Source organism: Panthera tigris, chromosome B1 (assembly GCF_018350195.1).
Source record: "Panthera tigris isolate Pti1 chromosome B1, P.tigris_Pti1_mat1.1, whole genome shotgun sequence".
NCBI classification, from domain to species: Eukaryota; Metazoa; Chordata; class Mammalia; order Carnivora; family Felidae; genus Panthera; species Panthera tigris.
The window spans coordinates 196433004-196451687 of NC_056663.1; the positions used below are offsets into that span (position 1 = coordinate 196433004).

Below are 18684 nucleotides of genomic sequence, written 5' to 3' on the forward strand. Positions count from 1 at the left end.
ATGTGAGAGGTGGATGTTTGGGGGGGCTCTGTGCCCCATTTCTTCTGATTTCATACAGCCCTAGTGGATGGCTCCACGCATGCTTACCATGTAACACCTCAAGCAAGAGTTTTAACATCTGCTGTTTTTTCTGCCTTAGGGCTTTTTCTGGTGCCCACGTTCAGGGAAGACTAAAAACGCAAGAACTTACTGCATGGGATCCCTCAACCACTGGGGCGTGAGATTGAGAGAGAAATGTTGCAGACCCCCGTTCTTGGAGAGATCATTCTGAGAGGATTCTATGCGGCCCACAGTGCAACTGAAGCCAAGTTCTGATTCTGATAACCCGGTCAACAATGCACACTCCACGGGCATTTGGCTGGCTCAGTCAGTAGAGCATGCAACTCTTGATCTCAGGGTCGTGAGTTTGAGCCCCATGTTGGGTGTAGACATTACTCCAAAATTGTTAAAGAAAAATAATGCACACTTCATTTACTTTTTGCTTTCGTTCTCTCACGCCTAAATTCTTGAATCACTTCCCAACGGTACAATCTGCACCTAAATCCTTGTCTCAGGCTCTGTTTGGAGGGGAATCCAAACTAAGAGAGGAGGGAGGCTGAGATAGTGATCCAATTATTGTTTGCGGAACATGAAGCATGATGACCTTCTAGCTTCACAGGGTATGTCCCACTGTCTGCAATTCATGAGATCCCCATTTAGTGTCTCCTTCCCTAGGTCACATTCGGGTACATTCTCTATGTAGTTAACATCTTCCAACTATAAGTTTTAAATAGTATCATTTATATAAATCACCTAACCCCGTGCCTGGTACAAGGTAAGCGTTCAGTTCATGCTCTAGCAATGGTGGTAACAATTATTACCATTATCATTATTATTTTACTGATTTATCTACTGTTAATTCTGTTCAGCTTAAAAATGATCATTCCCTGCTATTGTTTTTACTTAGTTTATTTCTCTCTTATTTCAAAGATATTTTGAGAAAAACTTATAATTGCCATCAGCTAATTAAGCTAATGCTTAAAATACCTACTCTCCAAGGCTATTTTGAAACGCGTATAGATAATGACTAAAACAGGGTCTCACACGTGGTACCTTCCCAATAATGCTTATTTTTCCTTCCGTTGTTATTGTCTATTACCATTACAACTACCAATAATATGATCACTACTATCGTTGCTGCTTCCATGGAATCAAAAAACCAGTGCAAGAACGGAGATTCCACTTTTCCTTGCTTCAAATATCACGACCCGATTAAATTTGAGAGTTTCATTTTCATTAACTTCAACTGCTCAATAATTCATTTTCACCAAATATGGCAAACCTGACCAAACAGATAAATAGAAGATGGCAGGTGCAATTTGTGTGCTCTCTTATGAAAATCACCAGTAAAAAGTGCTTTCTACGATTTATTGGATTTACAATTGGGACTCATCCATAAGATAATATAGCATGCAAAGAACACCATTGATTGAATGCCAACTCAGATCCATGTGCTATGCTGGGCATTAGCTCATTACAGCCCAGAGCCATCCCCTCTGACTTCCCATCATTGATCCTAATTCACAGGTGAGGCACTAAGGCACAGAGAGTTTCAATCACCTGCACAAGGTCATGTATTTTGTACATGACAGAAAGACTACCTCCTTCAAACCAAATTAATAGGTGCTATTTACTATATATTTTATTCCTAACAAAGGGGCCATCCACACATTTCACAGAAAGAAAGGTATCTGTACTCTGAACTCTGATCAAGAATAGGAACTTTGAAGGTGACCTTCAGACCCAGAGGCGTATCAGAATTTCACTGCCTGCGTACGTCCTAGTTAGTAACTGCTCTCACTGTGTCTTTTAGAATAGCCCATTTTGGTCCCCAAACCATCAGAAAACTTGAAATAACTGAACCGTGTAACAAGAGCTTGTAAAAAAAAAAAATTTTTTTTTAAAGAAAGAAAGAGAGAAATGCTTTCCCACACAAGGGCCCTCCTACCTGACGCTTGTTGGGAGCACAATCAGAGGCTCAGGTCACCTCCTCTTGTCGCTTCAGCCTTTATCTTTCATGGTGACTCATCCTGTAATGTGAGTCAAACCAACTCACCGAGGGTTGATTTTTACTGTGTGTTTTTGACTCGGTCTGCTAGATCCTGTGTCCTCAGACACACACGTTAATGACAAGTCAATTGTAAGCCCCGTTTGTGGAAGAAGCCTGACATCACACAAGAAGTGTGGATTTGGGGGTTGGCAGATTGGCATCCGGGTTCCTGCTCTGCCACTTTCTATTTGTGTCACCTGGAGTCCATTCCCTAACCTGTCTGAGCCTCAACGGTGGCTTCGCTTAAAGGAGCTGAAATGCATCTTGCAAGGTTATCACGAGAACTTAATGAGAAGAAACAAAATCCCAGTGGCGTTCCGAATTCCCAGTGTGATATAAAGTGACTATTCATTCCCTTCATTTATTTCCCGTCTTCGCTAAGTTTGGCCATAATTTGACTGGACTTCTTTTGGGAAAGGTAATAGACATAGAGGCAGAAAACCTGCACTCCCATTCAGTCCCTGGCCTTTCCTAGCCAAATTCTGTTAGTGTGATTAGACGGTATGATACGCTTGAGAACACCAAGAACAATTAGTTTGCTGTCCTGGAATCCTGAGCGACCTCTTCACCTGCTCCTATCCCCGTTGTCTGGGGAATAGGAAACCATCGGGCCATCCAACGTGGTAGCAAACCACTCAGATTCTGGCTTCCAAACCCAGCTCAAACATTAATGTCTTCGTGACCTTGGGCAAGAAGTGTGGCCTCGTTAAATTTTGGGTGCTCGTTTATAAAATGGGATTCATGACAGTACCTGTGTCAGAGCGCCGTGCTGAGCATGAAATGGCATAGAATTAAAAGAGCGGTGTCTGACAATAGGCATTATACGTGCTAGCTATCGTTGGTTTTAATTTCTTTATGGGGATTTCCGGTCCTAGATGGCTAGCTCCCTGTTCATTCACGTGTCGGTACATTTACTAGCTTACTTAGGCATTTATTCAAAAAGTATTTCTGGAGTGATCGCCACGTGCCCGGCACTCGGGACACTTTAAAGAAGCATGTGACCTGCGTTCCGTCTTAAGGAGTTCACGGCGTATTAAAGCTCTGGGCAGACCAGCCGTCAGTTGCGAGACACGGGGAGATCCTGAAGGTGGGTGGAGGTGTGTAAGGGGTGCAATGAGAACCCCTGACTTCGGAGGGAAAATAAGAAGAAACCTGAGCCTCCATTTTCCACTGACATCCATTAACACGTTGAGTGATATTTTAGGAGCTGCAGAAGATGAGCTCACATGTCAGACCTTCTCACGATGAAAATGGTTCCGATTTGTATTTCATGGTAGCTTCCCATAAGCCAGTGTGCCCATGCAACTAACAGCATTAAGTAATAGGATGCTTCGACTTTCTTGGTTTCCACTGGTTCAGCAAAATCCTTACTCGAGGCAGGCTCTTTTATCTGCGTGGGAACACTTCTGTGGCTACCCCTCCTAAGAGGTAGTGTCACATCTGCAACCAGGAAGAAGCAATTTGCCGTCACCAGATCCCAGTTTGGAAAGAATCAGAAAGAAGAACCAAATCATTTTCCAGTAGGGAAATTTAGAAAAGACGGAGAGTGAGGCGCTTTTAAAGCGTAAAATAATCAGAAGTGAGTTCTATAATGTTCCTAACCATGCATAAGGGAAGCTTTTCTTCCCTTTTGCTAACTCTGAAACAAAAAGAGCACTGGGCAGAGAGTCAGATTTGAGCCTTAGCTTCATCTCTAATTAGTGATGTGCTCTTGAGCAAGTCAGAACAATTCTGAGTCTCCGTATCCTCAATTATTTAAAAAAGGGATAATTATGGGATAATTAATGCTTAGAGGAAAAAAAAAAACTCTGCAGAGTCACTGACCAATAAAGGACATTTAGTAAATAATATCCATTAATGATAATGATGATGATGATAAGTAATAATTAAAACAAAATCTGTGCTGCTCATTTTAAATGAAGCCTGTCAAGAAATCTTGCAGGCTGCACCAGCATGCGATTATAAATTGGGTTAAGAGACGGGGAACCTAGAATAGATCTATGAGATAATGGCCCAAGAGGAAACCATAGAGTGAGCATTTAATACTTTCATTAGGAGGAGAAGTAGCTTCAGCAAGTAAATATCCCCAGGGACCTCAGGAAGACTTTGTGGAATTGAGAAGAATTAGAGAAGACTATGGGACTCGAAAAGCTACCTTGTGTCCCCCTAGAACTTGTGAGAAGGTTCCATCTGTTACTGCCTTAGGCAGATGAGTCTTGGGATACGTCAGTCGGCCAAAGACTGCTCATGGAGAGCTTCTACTAAATTAATGGGGGGACCTGGGACAGTAGCTTTCATCTGGCATAATATAAAACTCTCACCGGTGTGCCAGTCCATATGCATCCATATTTAAAAATCTGCATCCGTCTAAAAATTCAGTGGGGTGCAAATTGAGCATAATGCTATTGGGATGATGCTTTCTGGGTAAAATGTGAAGCTCTACTGGTTAAACGGTACAAAGATGCGTAAGCTGTCACATGCTTTGGGTAAGAGGTAGAAATCAAAACATGACTGGCTGATACTGGAAAGTTCAAGAATATAATATCGTGAGTATAGTAAGAGCTGAGTGAGGGCAGGGCAAGATTTCCTCCATCAGGAGCCTAGTGCCGGAGAGTGATCAAGGGAACTGAATAAAAGTCGGGTGCCAATTATTAGAGTGGTTCCGTAACTGTTGATGACGCTTGGGTCCTTTAATATCTTCAAATTCAGCCACAAAATGTCTCGCATTGAGAGCACTCTCCTTCCTCACAAGGGTTTAGAACCAGGTCTTTGGGAAGCACGGAGAAAGACCTCCAGCGTGGCTCACTCCTGGCCATATTTGATCTGTCAGCTATCTATTGCTGTGTCACAAACTCCTCTAATATGTAGTGGCTTACACAGCACGCACTCACCTTACAGTTTAGGTGGGACAGGAAGCCAGCCATGAGTTAGCCAGGCCCCATACTGCTGGCTCTCTCACGAGGATGCGACCTATATATTGGGCAGAATGGTGTCGCCCTCGGGCTTTACTTGGAGAAGGAGCTTCCAACCTCGCTCTGGTGGCTGTTGGCAGCCTCCAGTTCCTCGTGAGCTCTTGGCCACGTTTCGCCCTCAGTGTCTTGCCATGTGGCCCTCTCCATACAGCCTTTCCCAACACGTCAACTTGCTCCATCAAAGCGAGCAAGTGAGAGGGTAAGAGAGAGGCTCAGCAAAAGGAAGAGACTACTGGCAAGATGAAACTCCATCTTTTATGACCTCATCATGGGAGTGCCATTTATCTCTTTCGTCAGGTTCTCTTCAAAGCAACAAGTCACTGTCCGATACTCTGCCGGAGGGGAAGACGCAAAGGTGTGAATGCCTGGAGGTGGGGCTATTTGGGAGCCATTTTAGGAGGATGCCTACCACAGCCGTTGCAGGAAACGTCAAATTGTAAGCATTCTAGCATTCTCTATCTTCACCAATTTCCACCTTTTTACTCTTTATCCCATCATTCTGATTCCGAAATTCTTCTCGGCCAATATATTTTCCCCATGCCTTCTTTATTCTATACAGTAATTTTTTTTTTTCTTTTTTGTACTGAGAGACTCTGGTATAGTGAAAAACCAATGTCGATTGAAATTCCCAAAGTTAGGCCTAACACTAACCCACCTACTTGCATTCTATGTGAACAACAACAACAACACAAAAGCAAAAACCAAACAACTCTTTTTTTTCTTTTTAACATTTATTTATTTTTGAGAGACAGAGAGAGACAGAGTGTGAGCAGGGAAGGAACAGAGACGGGGAGACACAGGATCCAAAGCAGGCTTCAGGCTCCGAGCTGTCAGCACAGAGCCTGGCTCGGGGGCTCAAATTCCTGAACCGTGAGGTCGTGACCTGAGTCGGTCAGATGCTGAGCCACCCAGGCATCTCTATTTTTTAATCCTCTGTTTCTTAACCTGTTAATCAGAGCTCAACAGTGTAACATAGTGGCTAGTCCAATGGCATTTGAAGTCGGGCATTCTGGATTGGATACCAGCTGCCTGATTTCTTAGTATTATTTCATGTGCAAAACTACTTTATATTTTTTGTCCCTTTTAATTTGGTAACACCGAAAAGTAGAATCTGAGCCTTAGAGAAGTTGTGATCTTAGCAAACCTCTGGGCACCCGGCAAGTGCTAATAACTCGCTGCTATTAATTTTATTTTCTAAGTGTTTCAACTTTACACGAGATGTATAAAATGAAATGCATGAGGTCACCCAATTCAGTGATCGGCTAAATAAAGAAGTGCTTTGTTAGACCCGCATAAGCAATTCAGATTAGAGGTTAAGTGTGGGCGCCAGAGAAAAACCGTCGGGGCTCAAACACTGGTTTGCTGTTTCCCAGCTGTGCAATCCGAGTGGAATAAGTATGAACGCGAGCCGTGGAGCCCACGGCCTGACGTCAAGTTCTGGGTTTGAACGCTGGCTCTGTCATCTACTAGCTGGGTGACTATGGGAAAATTACATAACCTCTTGAGTGCCTCAGTTTTCTCATCTGTAAAATGGAGATATGAGCACCTACGTTCTAGGTTCATCTTGAGCATGAAAAAAAAAGAGTACTTTTCATTGCTTGATAGAGTGATTCACATAAAAGAAGAATCATTGGATGTAGCCCTTACCATCCTTCTCTATCTCAGGATGACCAGCTGTTGCATGAACAATTTGCAAACCTTCTTTGTAGACCTGAGGTCAACTCCTCCTAGCTATGTGACGTTGGATAAGCCACTTATCCCGTGATCCTTAAGTGTCACTTATGCCAGTGATCCTTCATTGTCACTGGCAATGCCTGTGCCAGCTTCCTCATCTACCAAGTTGAGTCCATTTCTTGATCAACAGTTGGGGCCGTAGCCAGTTCTGGGGACAAATAACAACTTTCTTCAATTGTCTCCTTCCTTCCCTTCCTTTTTTTACGTGTGTTTGGAATCCAATGCTGAAGTATGTGGACAATAATGATGTAACCTTCCCAGCATGGGTCAAATCAACACTTGACTGTACTAGAGACTTTTAAAGCACGGAATGTTTCTTATGTGGCATGAGTGATGCTAATCTTTTTACAGATGTATCACAGTAACTCTCATGGTGCTCTCAGTTTTCAGATGAGAAGCCGGAGAATTCAAGAATGTTATTAAGATGCCCAAGCTCTCATGCAGGGAAGCCAAGTCTCCATGCCTTCAGTTAGCCAGCGACGCTCATTCGGCGCCCTCTTTTGTTTTAGGCAGTTTGTAGCCAATATCCACAGAAGCCCCTCTCGATACGCCATACTTAAAAATGTTTGATAAAATATAAGAAATATTCAAAATGCATGGATGAATGATATCAGAGTAAGAGAATTGATTTCCGGTGGGACGAAGTGATAAGAAAGGGTGAATTCAGAAGACAGACTGAGCTCTCCATCTGCGTTGCAGGGTAGGGGAGACGCTGACTCCACAAACACCTAGTGACCTAGTGCCTACATGCGCAGGGGATAATTCCTGGCATTTGAGGAGAATGGGAGGTTAGATATTTTATAAGCACACATGAAACATTTATGAAAACTGACCATGCTCTACAAAACCGTGAAGCAAATTCTCTGCAATTCAAAGGGTTAAGTACCCTGCAGACTTTGTATTTTGAGCACACCGTAATTGAGTTAAAAGAGACCACAACATACGAGCAGCCGTATGAATCTCCCTGAATTCCAGACGTGGTTTGAGTATTATGTTATCTCACTGAGACCCATAACAACTCTCTTTTGTGGATGATGAGACCAAAGTCAAGACTGAGAAAGTGAGAATCTTCCCAGGGTTGGGTGGTTGAGGAACAGCAGCGCTAGGATTAGAACACGAACATCTCTCTCCAAACCCCCACCCCTGAACCACTGTAGTCATTGACTCTCAAGAACAACAGCTTGAAAACTTCCACATTTAACTTTGAAATAACCCACACATGAGATGAAATGATATACAAAAATTAGAGAACATGAGAAATCAAATATAAAAAATGTTCTTGTGGGACGCTTCTGAAATAGTATCCAGGGGGAAATAGATAATCCTACGCAGTTACAGTAAAAATGAAGACATAGGAAATTAATGAACTAAGCTTCCAAAGTGAGCGGTTATAATAGAGCTAAAGAGACGAACGAAGGAAGCGAAAATATGCCTCCAAATTAACAGCTAAGAAATCCATCAGTACAAATGTTGGTTCTCTGGAAAAACTGAAAATTAAGACAATGCAACAGTTAGATGAACCAAAGAAAAAGAGACAGGACAATTTAAAATATCAGAAGTGAAAAATTAGGATTGAAAAAAGACCTTGGAACTAGAGATGCGGTGAGGATTAAAACCATAAACAGAGTTTGGGACTATTGTGGAATATTAGGGAGATATTTATACACAAGTAAAGTTGAAAGTTTAGGGAAATTAGACAAATTCTTAATACATGTATACACATACACACACACATATGTATATATGTAAATTTACTAAACTATCGAAAGAAGTAGAAAACCTCAGCAAACCCATTGCTTATCCACATGAAAACAATGATATAATTGTTTTAAGAAAAAATCAAGTTAGTATTTCTCAAAGAAAATATCAGCCCCTGATAGTTTTACATAATCCTAAGCAGATGTTAACAAACATGCACACAGAATTGTATAAAAATATGTCCTGACCAAATTAGATATATTCTACCATTTCAAAATCAGCTCAACATTATTTTATTACTGGGATTCATTATGCTAACATATTAAAAGAGAAGAGAATATGGTTATGTCAATAAATTCAGATGAAAAAAATTCATGACATAAGCCTATTACCAGAGTACAATTAAAAATGACCAATTTATAAATCTGTAACATTATTAAACATTATTATTACAATGGCCAGCACTTGAACTATGCTGATCACGTGCACTATTCTAAGAAACTTATATACACGTATTTATTTGAATCTCACACACCGTTCAAAAATATAAATCTGATATACAAATAAATAAGAAAAAACATCCAAATGGGGGGGAAAAGGTACAATAGCTATAAACAGAAACTTCCCAGATGAGGAAACGGGAGAGACCAAAAACCATGTCTTCAAAGATTCTGAACTTCATAATCATTCACCAGATAAATATAAATTAAAAGCACAAGGGTATGTCATTTCACATTTACCAGATGGGCAAAATTTGAAAAGTCTCCCATTTTGAAGTGTCGATGAAAGTGTGGACCAGCAGGAGGCCTTTCTCACACGAGGCTGGTGGGAATAGACACGTCTACAGTCACTTCGGTGCACCATTGGGCACTGACCTGCCAATTCAAACCTGCCCTTGTACCGCAATCCCCAAGCCAGCAGCTGAACTAGTCTGCGCCCTGAAACATAGACGAGGACATTCATAGCAATGCTCCCACCAGCACCAATGCTGACACTGTGACTGCTGTTAACGCTAGCAGCCAAGCAGCGGGTTCTGAAACCCTAGATACTGTCACAGTCCTCTGGAGGCCTGGTTAAAGCGTGGCTCGCTGGGCCCCATTCTCAGAGTTTCTGATTTAGTAGGTCTGAGGTGGGACCAGAGAATTTGCATTTCTAACAAGTCCCTAGGGGTTCTGATGCTTCTGGTCCAGAGATCGCTACTGATATTGACTACTCAGGACCCGTCACTGTTTTACGTGCTTTCTACTTATTAACTTCCTAAATCCTCACAAGGATGCTATGAACTAGATTCTTTTCATCTCTTTGTTACAGGTGGAGAAACTGAGGCACAAAAGGCAAAGCTAGCCGTTCAACATCATCAGTCAGTTGGTGGTGAAGCTTGGGGAACTTGGGCCAACCGGTCCTGGGTCTGTGTGATTAACCAAAAGCATGTGGGGCTCTTTGGATGGACAGGTGCAGAAAAGCATTTCAAATGCAGAGAATGTCAAGCGAAGGCTTGGTATTTGGGACCATCTTGACATGTTTGGGAACTAGAAACAAGTCCAAGTTCCTAACGTTGAACACACGGAGCAAGGATAAAACCTGGAAGGGGTCAGAAGGAAGTGGTGGGGGGAGGGTTATTGCACCCTGGGCTTGGTCTCCTGGGCTGGGGGGCGCGGGGTGCTCTATACTTTGTCTCAGAGACTGACAGGAGCCAGGAGGGACAGACAGAGAGAGACAGGATTCAGTGTGTGCCTCTAAATACAAGGCTTGGGGAATGGCTTGGAGGGAGAGAGACTGGAAGGGGGAGGGGAGTTTGGAAGCTACGTGCCCTGGCCCTGATGAGATGTGATGGCAGCTTGGACCACGTGGCTGGGAACAGGGCAGGGAAAGCGGGTGCGAGAGATAGTCAGGTACAGAGTCAGCAGGATCTGGTGGCCGACCACAGCGTTCAGGCTAATTCCCAGCTTCCTGACTTAGTCACCTTGGTAATGGTGGTGTGGTTCTCTGGGGCGCTAGAGAGAGAAACATGCACCAGTCAGAGCTGAATCTCATGTCTCTGCTGGAAGCTGCGGCGACTGCTCTTAAAAACAAGAACTGCTTGCGACAGCTTCCAGCTCCAGGAGTCCAGCTGACCTGGTTGGCATCGGAGCTCCAGCACTTACTCCCCGTGTGGGTCTTTGATGTGTGTCCTCTCGGAAGCTCAGAACAATCCCAAATCATGATTTTAAAAGAGGTGCATATTGGGGTTGGCACACGGGTTCGCTTCACAGATATCGAGTCCGCCTTGAGTGGGATGCCTACGGGAACATAAAATACCCCTGATCTCATGAGTTTATGTTCTAGAGGGGAAATGATAATATAAGAAAATTAGACAGTACCATATAGCCACCTGCTTAGCCATGAGTCCTGGGAGGAAGAGAAAAGAAAAGAAAAGAAAAGAAAAGAAAAGAAAAGAAAAGAAAAGAAAAGAAAAGAAAAGAAAAGAAAAGAGAAAAGGGAAAAGGAAAGGAAAGAAAGGAAAGGAAAGAGAAAAGAAAAGAAAAGAAAAGAAAAGAGGAAAGGAAAGGAAAGGAAGAAAAGAGAAGATAAGGGAAGGGAAGGGAAGGGAAAGAAAGAAAAGAGAAGAGAGGAGAAGAGGAGAAGAGAAGAGAAGAGAAGAGAAAGAAGAGAAGAGAAGAGAAGAGAAGAGAAGAGAAGAGGGAAGGGAAGGGAAGGGAAGGGAAGGGAAGGGAAGGGAAGGGAAGGGAAGGGAAGGGAAGGGAAAGGAAGGGAAAGGAAGGGAAAGGAAAGGAAAGAAAAGAAAAGAAAAGAAAAGAAAAGAAAAGAAAAGAAACGAGGGAGTTAGCACCAAAGAAAGGATGGGCTGTGGATTGAAATGATCGACTCTCAAAGGCCCCCACCCTGTAAGTTACAATCCTCCAAGGCAGAGGTGGGTCTTATTAATGCATCCCCCAGAGCCATACCGATACTCACTGAAGGCTTATTGAATGGAACGAAAGTGTGTGTTCAGCAGTTTTCACCGATGAAAAATACCGAATCTGGGAAGAGCTCCGTGCTGGTGGCAGGGACGCAGGGTCTCATCACAGAGCTGGGATGAGTCTGTGCCACTCCCAGGCTCCCGAACAAAACCGCAACGACCTATTTTAGCTTCCGAAGCTAAAATAAAGAAGTCACTCTGCAAAATGCACCCGACTGCGCTCGAAAACAGGAAGGTTTCTCTTAACATATTAACCGAATCACCTGCGAAACCGCCAAACATCACTGCAATATGTGAAGCAACGCGATGCCTTGGAACTGAATAATTTATTCATACATTTGCTGACAATGTGCATTTCTGACACCCCATTGTTTTCCATCCTGCATCATTTCCTGGTGCAATGTGGTCACTCCTCTGCCATGTCAGATCAGAAGTCTGCTTCATTTTGAGCTCTCGAAAATTACAAGAGAGATATCCTGAGGATGCCGTTTTTATATACGAGGAGCAACTAAATTTTGAAGAGAGGTGAACACTTACTTTTTTAAAATCTTCACTGAGGGGGCTCCTGGGTAGCTCAGTCGGTTAAGCATCCGACTTCAGCTCAGGTCATGATCTTACAGTTCGTGAGCTCGAGCCCCGTGTCAGGCTCTGTGCTGACAGCTCAGAGCCTGGAGCCCGCTTCGGATTCTGTGTCTCCCTCTCTCTCTCTGCCCCTCTCCCGCTTGTGTTCTGTCTGTCTCTCTCTCAAAAATGAATACACATTAGATTTAAAAAAAAAAAAAAGAAATAGAGAAGTAAATAAACTTAAAGCAATAAATAAATAAAAGTTAAAAATAAGTAAAGCCTTCACTAAAATGAGCAAGAGGAGTTGGTTAGCACACCGATGGTGGACTTTGTTAATGGATACATACATAGGGGATGTTCTGTGTGTCGAAACCATGGTGGGTGGTTGAGGCAGAGATAGTCACAACTCTCTCCCTGCCGGGAACAGCATCCCCTCTGAGCCACCTCATTCTTGCAGTAAGCCCCACAGGTAGGTACTGTGGTTATCTGCACAGAGTAGGAAACAGGGGTGTAGACGGGGTTAAAGGCGCCAGTGGAAGGGCCTAGACGGTGCGAATAGTGCTTCCCACGGTTCCTATGTTTACTCGGTTAGGAGCGTCTTCACCCTCAGGCTCCAGGCTCCAAGTCGGCAGCACAGAGCCCGATGCAGGGCTCGAACTCACAGAGCTGTGAGATCATGACCTGAGCCGAAGTCTCACTTTGGCATTTCCCCAGACCTCAAAGTGGTGTCCTGACCATTTTCAGTGACTGGAGAGGCGGAGGAAGCGTAGACTTATTACTATTACTTATAGTAATAGTATATTACTATACTATTAGGCTATACTAATACTATACTAATTACTATACTAATACTATACTAATTACTATACTATTAGGCTATACTAATAGGCTATTACTTATCCTCGCTTTCTTTAAAATGGAATCTGTTCTTCCCACTAGTCCTGGAAGGAAATGACCTTACGGTGTTGGCCCCTCCAGTTTAAGAATGAGGAAATAGAAACTCAGCATGTTCGGTGACTATTCAGGGACTAGGTCAAGTCACAGAACCATCACGGGGCTGAGCTGTGACCGTGAATTCTGTGTTTAAGGGCAAGCACGCGCCCCCTTTCGTGCCGGAGAAAATATGCCCGGGGGGGGAGATCCCCCCACGCCCCCACCACCCCCTAGCCACCCCCCCACCCCCGCTGTCGCTCACCATATTCAGGAGCAGGCCAGACCACTGAGAACTGTGTTCCCGGATAGCATGATCATGGCCCCTCTGCAGAATCGCACTTCGTTACACAACCTTTTGTCCTTTCCCAAAGAGGTCCTTAAAAAAACAGAGGTGGCGTTTTATGTATTACTGAATTGTTGTGGATATTGCTCACGTAGAGGGTCCCCATCGGCACAGCCCACGAGAGGACTCCTGTCAGGCCTCACTGCCAGAAAAAATAAAAGGAATCCGGGGCGCCTGGGTGGCTCGCTCGGTTGAGCGTCTGACTTCGGCTCAGGTCACGATCTCACAGCTCTGTGAGTTCGAGCCCCGCATCGGGCTCTGTGCTGACGACTTGGAGCCTGCAGCCTGCTTCAGATTCTGTGTCTCCCTCTCTCTGTGCCCCTAACCCACTTGCGTTCTGTCTCTCTCTCAAAAATAAACAAACATTAAAGGATAAGATAAGATAAGATAAGATAAGATAAGATAAGATAAATCCACGCCTCTCCTAGTCTTTTAGCTAATTGTCTTTTTCTTTGCCCACTGAGATCCAGAAACAAGTTTGCAGTGCACCTGTAACCAGTGTACCGAACTTGAAAAGAAACAGCTTTTTTAAAGTTTGTTTGTTTGTTTGTCTTTGAGAGAGAGAGAGAGAGAGAGCACAGGCAGGGGAGGAACAGAGAGAGAGGGAGAGAGAGAGAGAATCTCAAGCAGGCTCCATATTGTCAGCACAGAGCCCCATGCAGGGCTTGAAGTCACGCACCGTGAGATCAGGACCTGAGCCAAAATCAAGAGTCTGACGTTCAACCGACTGAGCTGCTCAGGTGCCCTGAAAAGTAACAACATTTTCTCAGCTTTGGGGAGCTAACCATTTCCAGCATGAATGGATAGCTCTGACTATTTCCCTATGTTAAATTTTCCTTTGCCACAGCCTGCCCGTGAACGATATCTTCACGTCCTATACTCACTTCTATAAGCTACCTTTCTATCCTTTGGGCATTGGGTTGGGTTGCATTCATGAATAAACAATACCTTCCATGAAACAAGCCACTCCCCAGAAGCAGATCCAGGGCGGGGAGACATCTCCCCCAGAGTCTCCCAGAGAACTAACCTATAACACAGTGACTGCAATAATAAACATGATTCATAATTAATAAGCGATGGCATGTTGTGAGCTCACGATGTGCCAGCTGTATTAAATGCTTTCTACGTGGTTCATCCTCATAATAAACTTGGAGGTGGAGACTATCATCCCTTTTAATAGCTAAAGCAGCTGCACGTTAGGGAGATCGGAGCATGCCCCGGGGTGGTCAACTGGGGAGGGTGGAGGTAGGGTTCCAGCCCAGATCTGTCTGCCTCCAGACCCCACTTCTTCTCCACAAGGAGAAACTGCCTTTGCATTTCAGACTAAATCCGCCTCCCGAAAGCTGAGCGAGAGGGTGACGCGGGAGGAGGGGAATTGCCACAGGGAAAGTTCCATTCGGTTCCCCGTTTTCAATTCTGTTGCTTTCAGCCCCCTGAGATGGATGGCGTGACCTGGTAATATGTACTGTATTCTCCACTCTGCAGTATTGTTAATTAAAAAAGGCGGGGGATTTATGAGTTTTGCACGGCCCTGTTTCGTAGCTGCAGTGTGGAGGGCTCCCCAGGGAAGCAGCCCCAATGTGCTGCCTTTTCTGTAGGGTCAGCACACTTTGCACCGAATTGGCCCCACGGAGGGATGAATGAGGCCCGGGCCGAAATGGCATCCCAGGTAATTGTCACCAGCACCCAGGAGACAAGGCAAAAATTGGTGACGGCGTGGAATTTATAGCTCAAGTTGGGTTTCTCTAATGGGTCTCAGGACTGCCCTGCCAGGTAGGAACAATTCACTCTTCCTTTCTCTATTTTAGGTGCGGTGCATTTTCAAAACAGCATAGGTCCCCTGCAAAGAAATCGGAATGCACAGACAAGCAAAGCCGCATTAACATTTGCAGCCTCTTACCCTGGCCGATGGTTACTGTTATCAGATCACATCCTCCCAGATCTTCTCCTGTGTACACAACATTACGAAACCGAAAGAAAAGGATGCTACTGTGCCTGCCCTTTTGAGAGCAGCTATTTTCTGTGAAAGGAATATATATGCTGTGAGCATTCATTCACGCCGATAACTTTTCCACCGCAGCGAAGGTGAGAGATTGTTGGCTCACATCACTCCCCTCTACCTTCTACGTAGCGGCTTCATAGGCTAAGCGACTAGACAGCAGGTGGTAGATTTGGTATCGGTTTAAATAGCTTTCCACTTATCGTTCGACACGAGAGCTAGCTTGCACTCATGAGCGAGCGGGCAACCACCTGGCTGCCGTGGGCATCTGAGTGTGAGGCCCCGTTCTGTTGCATCTTCGGAAGACAGTACGAGTTCTCTGTGGCTGCTGAGAACCAGTGACCGCTCCTGTGGCCTGAGCCAAGATGCACTTACGGTATCAGAGTCCCGGGAGTCAGATGTCTGCTGTGCCTCGCCGGGCCAACCTCAAGGTGCGGGCAAGGCTACACACCTTCCAGAGGCTCCAGGGTAGAATCCGTCACCTTGCCCCTCCCAGCTTCTGGAGGCCACTGTGTTCCTTGGCTTGAGGACCCTTCCACTACCTTTGATCAACAACACAGCATCCCTTGGATCCTGCTGCCATCGCCACCCTCCGATCAACCATGGGAATGTTCTCCCCTTTTAAGGATTTATGTGATCAACGGAGTCTGGAGAATTTCTCCAGATGGAGGCCCTTGACCTTAATCACATCTGTAAACTTGGAGGTTCTGAAGGTTGGGACACGGACCTCTTTGGAGGTCTCTGTTCTCCTTAGCTCCCACTGCAAATGGCACGCCATCTGATGGCCGTCACTTATGTAACTAGTCCCTTATGGATGTGCATTTAGGCTGCTGCCAACATTTTGGCTTTATAAACCGTCCTTCATCAAGAGTAGAATAACTAAATCTTTGCTTATCTTTAATTGTTTCCTTAAAGGAAATTACTAAAAGCAGGATTTCTAGATTAGAGCATACGCCCACTTGCAAAGCTTTTCTACATGCAGTGCCCAATTATTTCTTGAGTACCTACTTTGTGCCAGGCATTGTTCTAGACAGCAGGAATTCGTTAGTGAATAAGACGGCCAATGTCCCTGTCCCCCTGTACAGTTTATATTCCTTGGGACACCAACAGCTGATTACCTTTCAGCAATACCTAAACCACCTCTGATACTGATTTGCCCATGTCCTTTCTTTGATTCACGTCTCAGTTAGTTAGGCATCCGACTCCGGTTCAGGGCATGATCTCACAGTTCATGAGTTTGAGCCCTGCATAGGGCTCTGGGCTGATAATGCAGAGCCTCCCTGGAATTCTCTCTCTCTCTCTCCCTCTATCTCTGCCCCTTCCCAACTTGTGTGAACATGGTCTCTCTCTCTCTCTCTCTCTCTCTCTCTCAAAAATAAATAAATAAATTTAACAATATGTAAAGGGTGGGGAGCCTGAGTGGCTCACGCCGTTAAGCATCTGACTTCAGCTCAGGTCACGATCTCACGGTTTGTGGATTCGAGCCCCCCATCGGGCTCTGTGTTGACCGCTTGGAGCCTGGAGCCTGCTTGGGATTCTGTGTCTCCCTCTCTTTCTGCCCCTCCCCCACTTGCTCTCTCTCTCTCTCTCTCTCTCTCTCTCTCTCAAAAATAAACATTAAAATTTTTTTTTAAATATATAAAGGGTATTTATTTAAACATAATGTAGTTAATCAACTAAGCCAAAATACAGAGGAAAATGCATTTTGCCTACATTCAGAAATTCCGTGGCCCAAGATCCAGTTTTGCTATATACTAGCAACATGAACTTAGAATGCCAGATCCATGGGATGGAAATGGAGTGCATTCTATGGGTTAAGCAATTTTTTAATCATTTTGTCTATTATCTCCATTCTCAGAGACACTCCGTGAGTTTAATACTCTTAAAATGCCATTTTACATAGGAGGAAATTGAGGCACAGACAGGGGAAGTAACCTTCCCAAGGTCCTACAGCCAAGAAACACTGGAGTCAGGATTCAAACAAGCCAGTCTGAGCCCAGAGCCTGAACTCATAACCATCATGATCCTTGTTATGGGTAGAATTTTGTACCCCAAAAATATATATTGAAGTTACACCCCCCGGTACCTCATAATGTAACCTTAAATGAAAATAAAGCTGTTGCAGATGCCATTGTTTAAAATGAGGTCATATTGAATAGGGTGGGCCCCTAATCTGATAGAACAAATGGCCCTACCAAGGGGAAGTTTGGACACAGAGGTAGACATGTGCACAGGGGGAACATCACGTGACCATGAAGACAAGGTCTACAAGACAAGAAAGGCCAAAGATGGAAGAAAATGGCCGGAAGCTAGGAAGAGACAAGGAAGGAGCCCCTTTACCAGGTTTCAGAGAGAGCACGGCCCTGATAATGCCTTAATTTCACACTTATTTTTTTTAATTTTTTTAATGTTTATTTTTGAGAGAGAGAGAGACAGATTGTGAGTGGGGGAGAGGAAGAGGGAGGGGGAAACACAAAATCCGAAGCAGGCTCCAGGCTCCAAGCGGTCAGCACAGAGCCCGATGGGGGGCTTGAACCCACAAACCGTGAGATCGTGACCTGAGCCAGGCATCCCTAATTTCACACTTTTAACTTCCAGAACTGAGACAGAATTAATGTGTGTTGGTTTAAGCCACCCGGTTTTGAGTACTTTGTTGTGCAATAGCCCTAGAAAATGAAAATAATCTTCAATTGCGTTGTGGAGGAAAATGAGGTTACTTTTAGCTCATAGACAATGTGACTCCTGTGACTGACCACGTGTTTTTCTTTCTTTGGTTGACAGGAACTTCAGAACAGGGTACTCATCACAGAACCTCAGGGAACATAGTTCTGTGGTCCGAATGCCCCTATCTGGATTCTAACATTCCAAATTTATCTCACATTTATTCCATCATCATTATTTGTAGAAAATCTTCCTGCGTTGTGTAAAGTTTTTGTTGTTTTTGTTGTTGTTGTTGTTTTTTATTTACATCTAAGTTAGCATATAGTGCAACAATGATTTCAGGAGTAGATTCCTTAGTGCCCCTTCCCCATTTAGCCCATTCCCCCACCCACAACCCCTCCTGTAACCCTCTGTTTGTTCTCCATATTTAAGAGTCTCTTCTGTTTTGTCCCCCTTCCTGTTTTATTTTGCTTCCCTTCCCTTATGTTCATCTGTTTTGTAGCTTAAAGTCCTCATATGAGTGAAGTCATATGATATTTTCCTTTTTCTGACTAATTTCGCTTAGCATAGTACCCTCTGGTTCCATCCATGGAGTTGCAAATGGCAAGATTTCATTCTTTTTGATTGCTGAGTAATACTCCATTCTCAAAAAACTAAAAATCGAACTACCCTACGACCCAGCCATTGCACTACTAGGCATTTATCCAAGGGATACAGGTGTGCCGTTTCGAA

The 18684-nt window shown here is 44.2% G+C and overlaps 1 long non-coding RNA gene across 1 annotated transcript; it reads left to right on the top strand.

Moving 5' to 3' along the window:
- Window positions 1–5143: 5143 nt before the first annotated feature.
- LOC122237781 lies at window positions 5144–18233 on the top strand. Its single transcript, XR_006216426.1, has 5 exons — window positions 5144–5260; window positions 5359–5497; window positions 9805–9945; window positions 15101–15377; window positions 18073–18233. It is a non-coding gene; the product is annotated as an uncharacterized LOC122237781 (long non-coding RNA).
- Window positions 18234–18684: the final 451 nt, after the last annotated feature.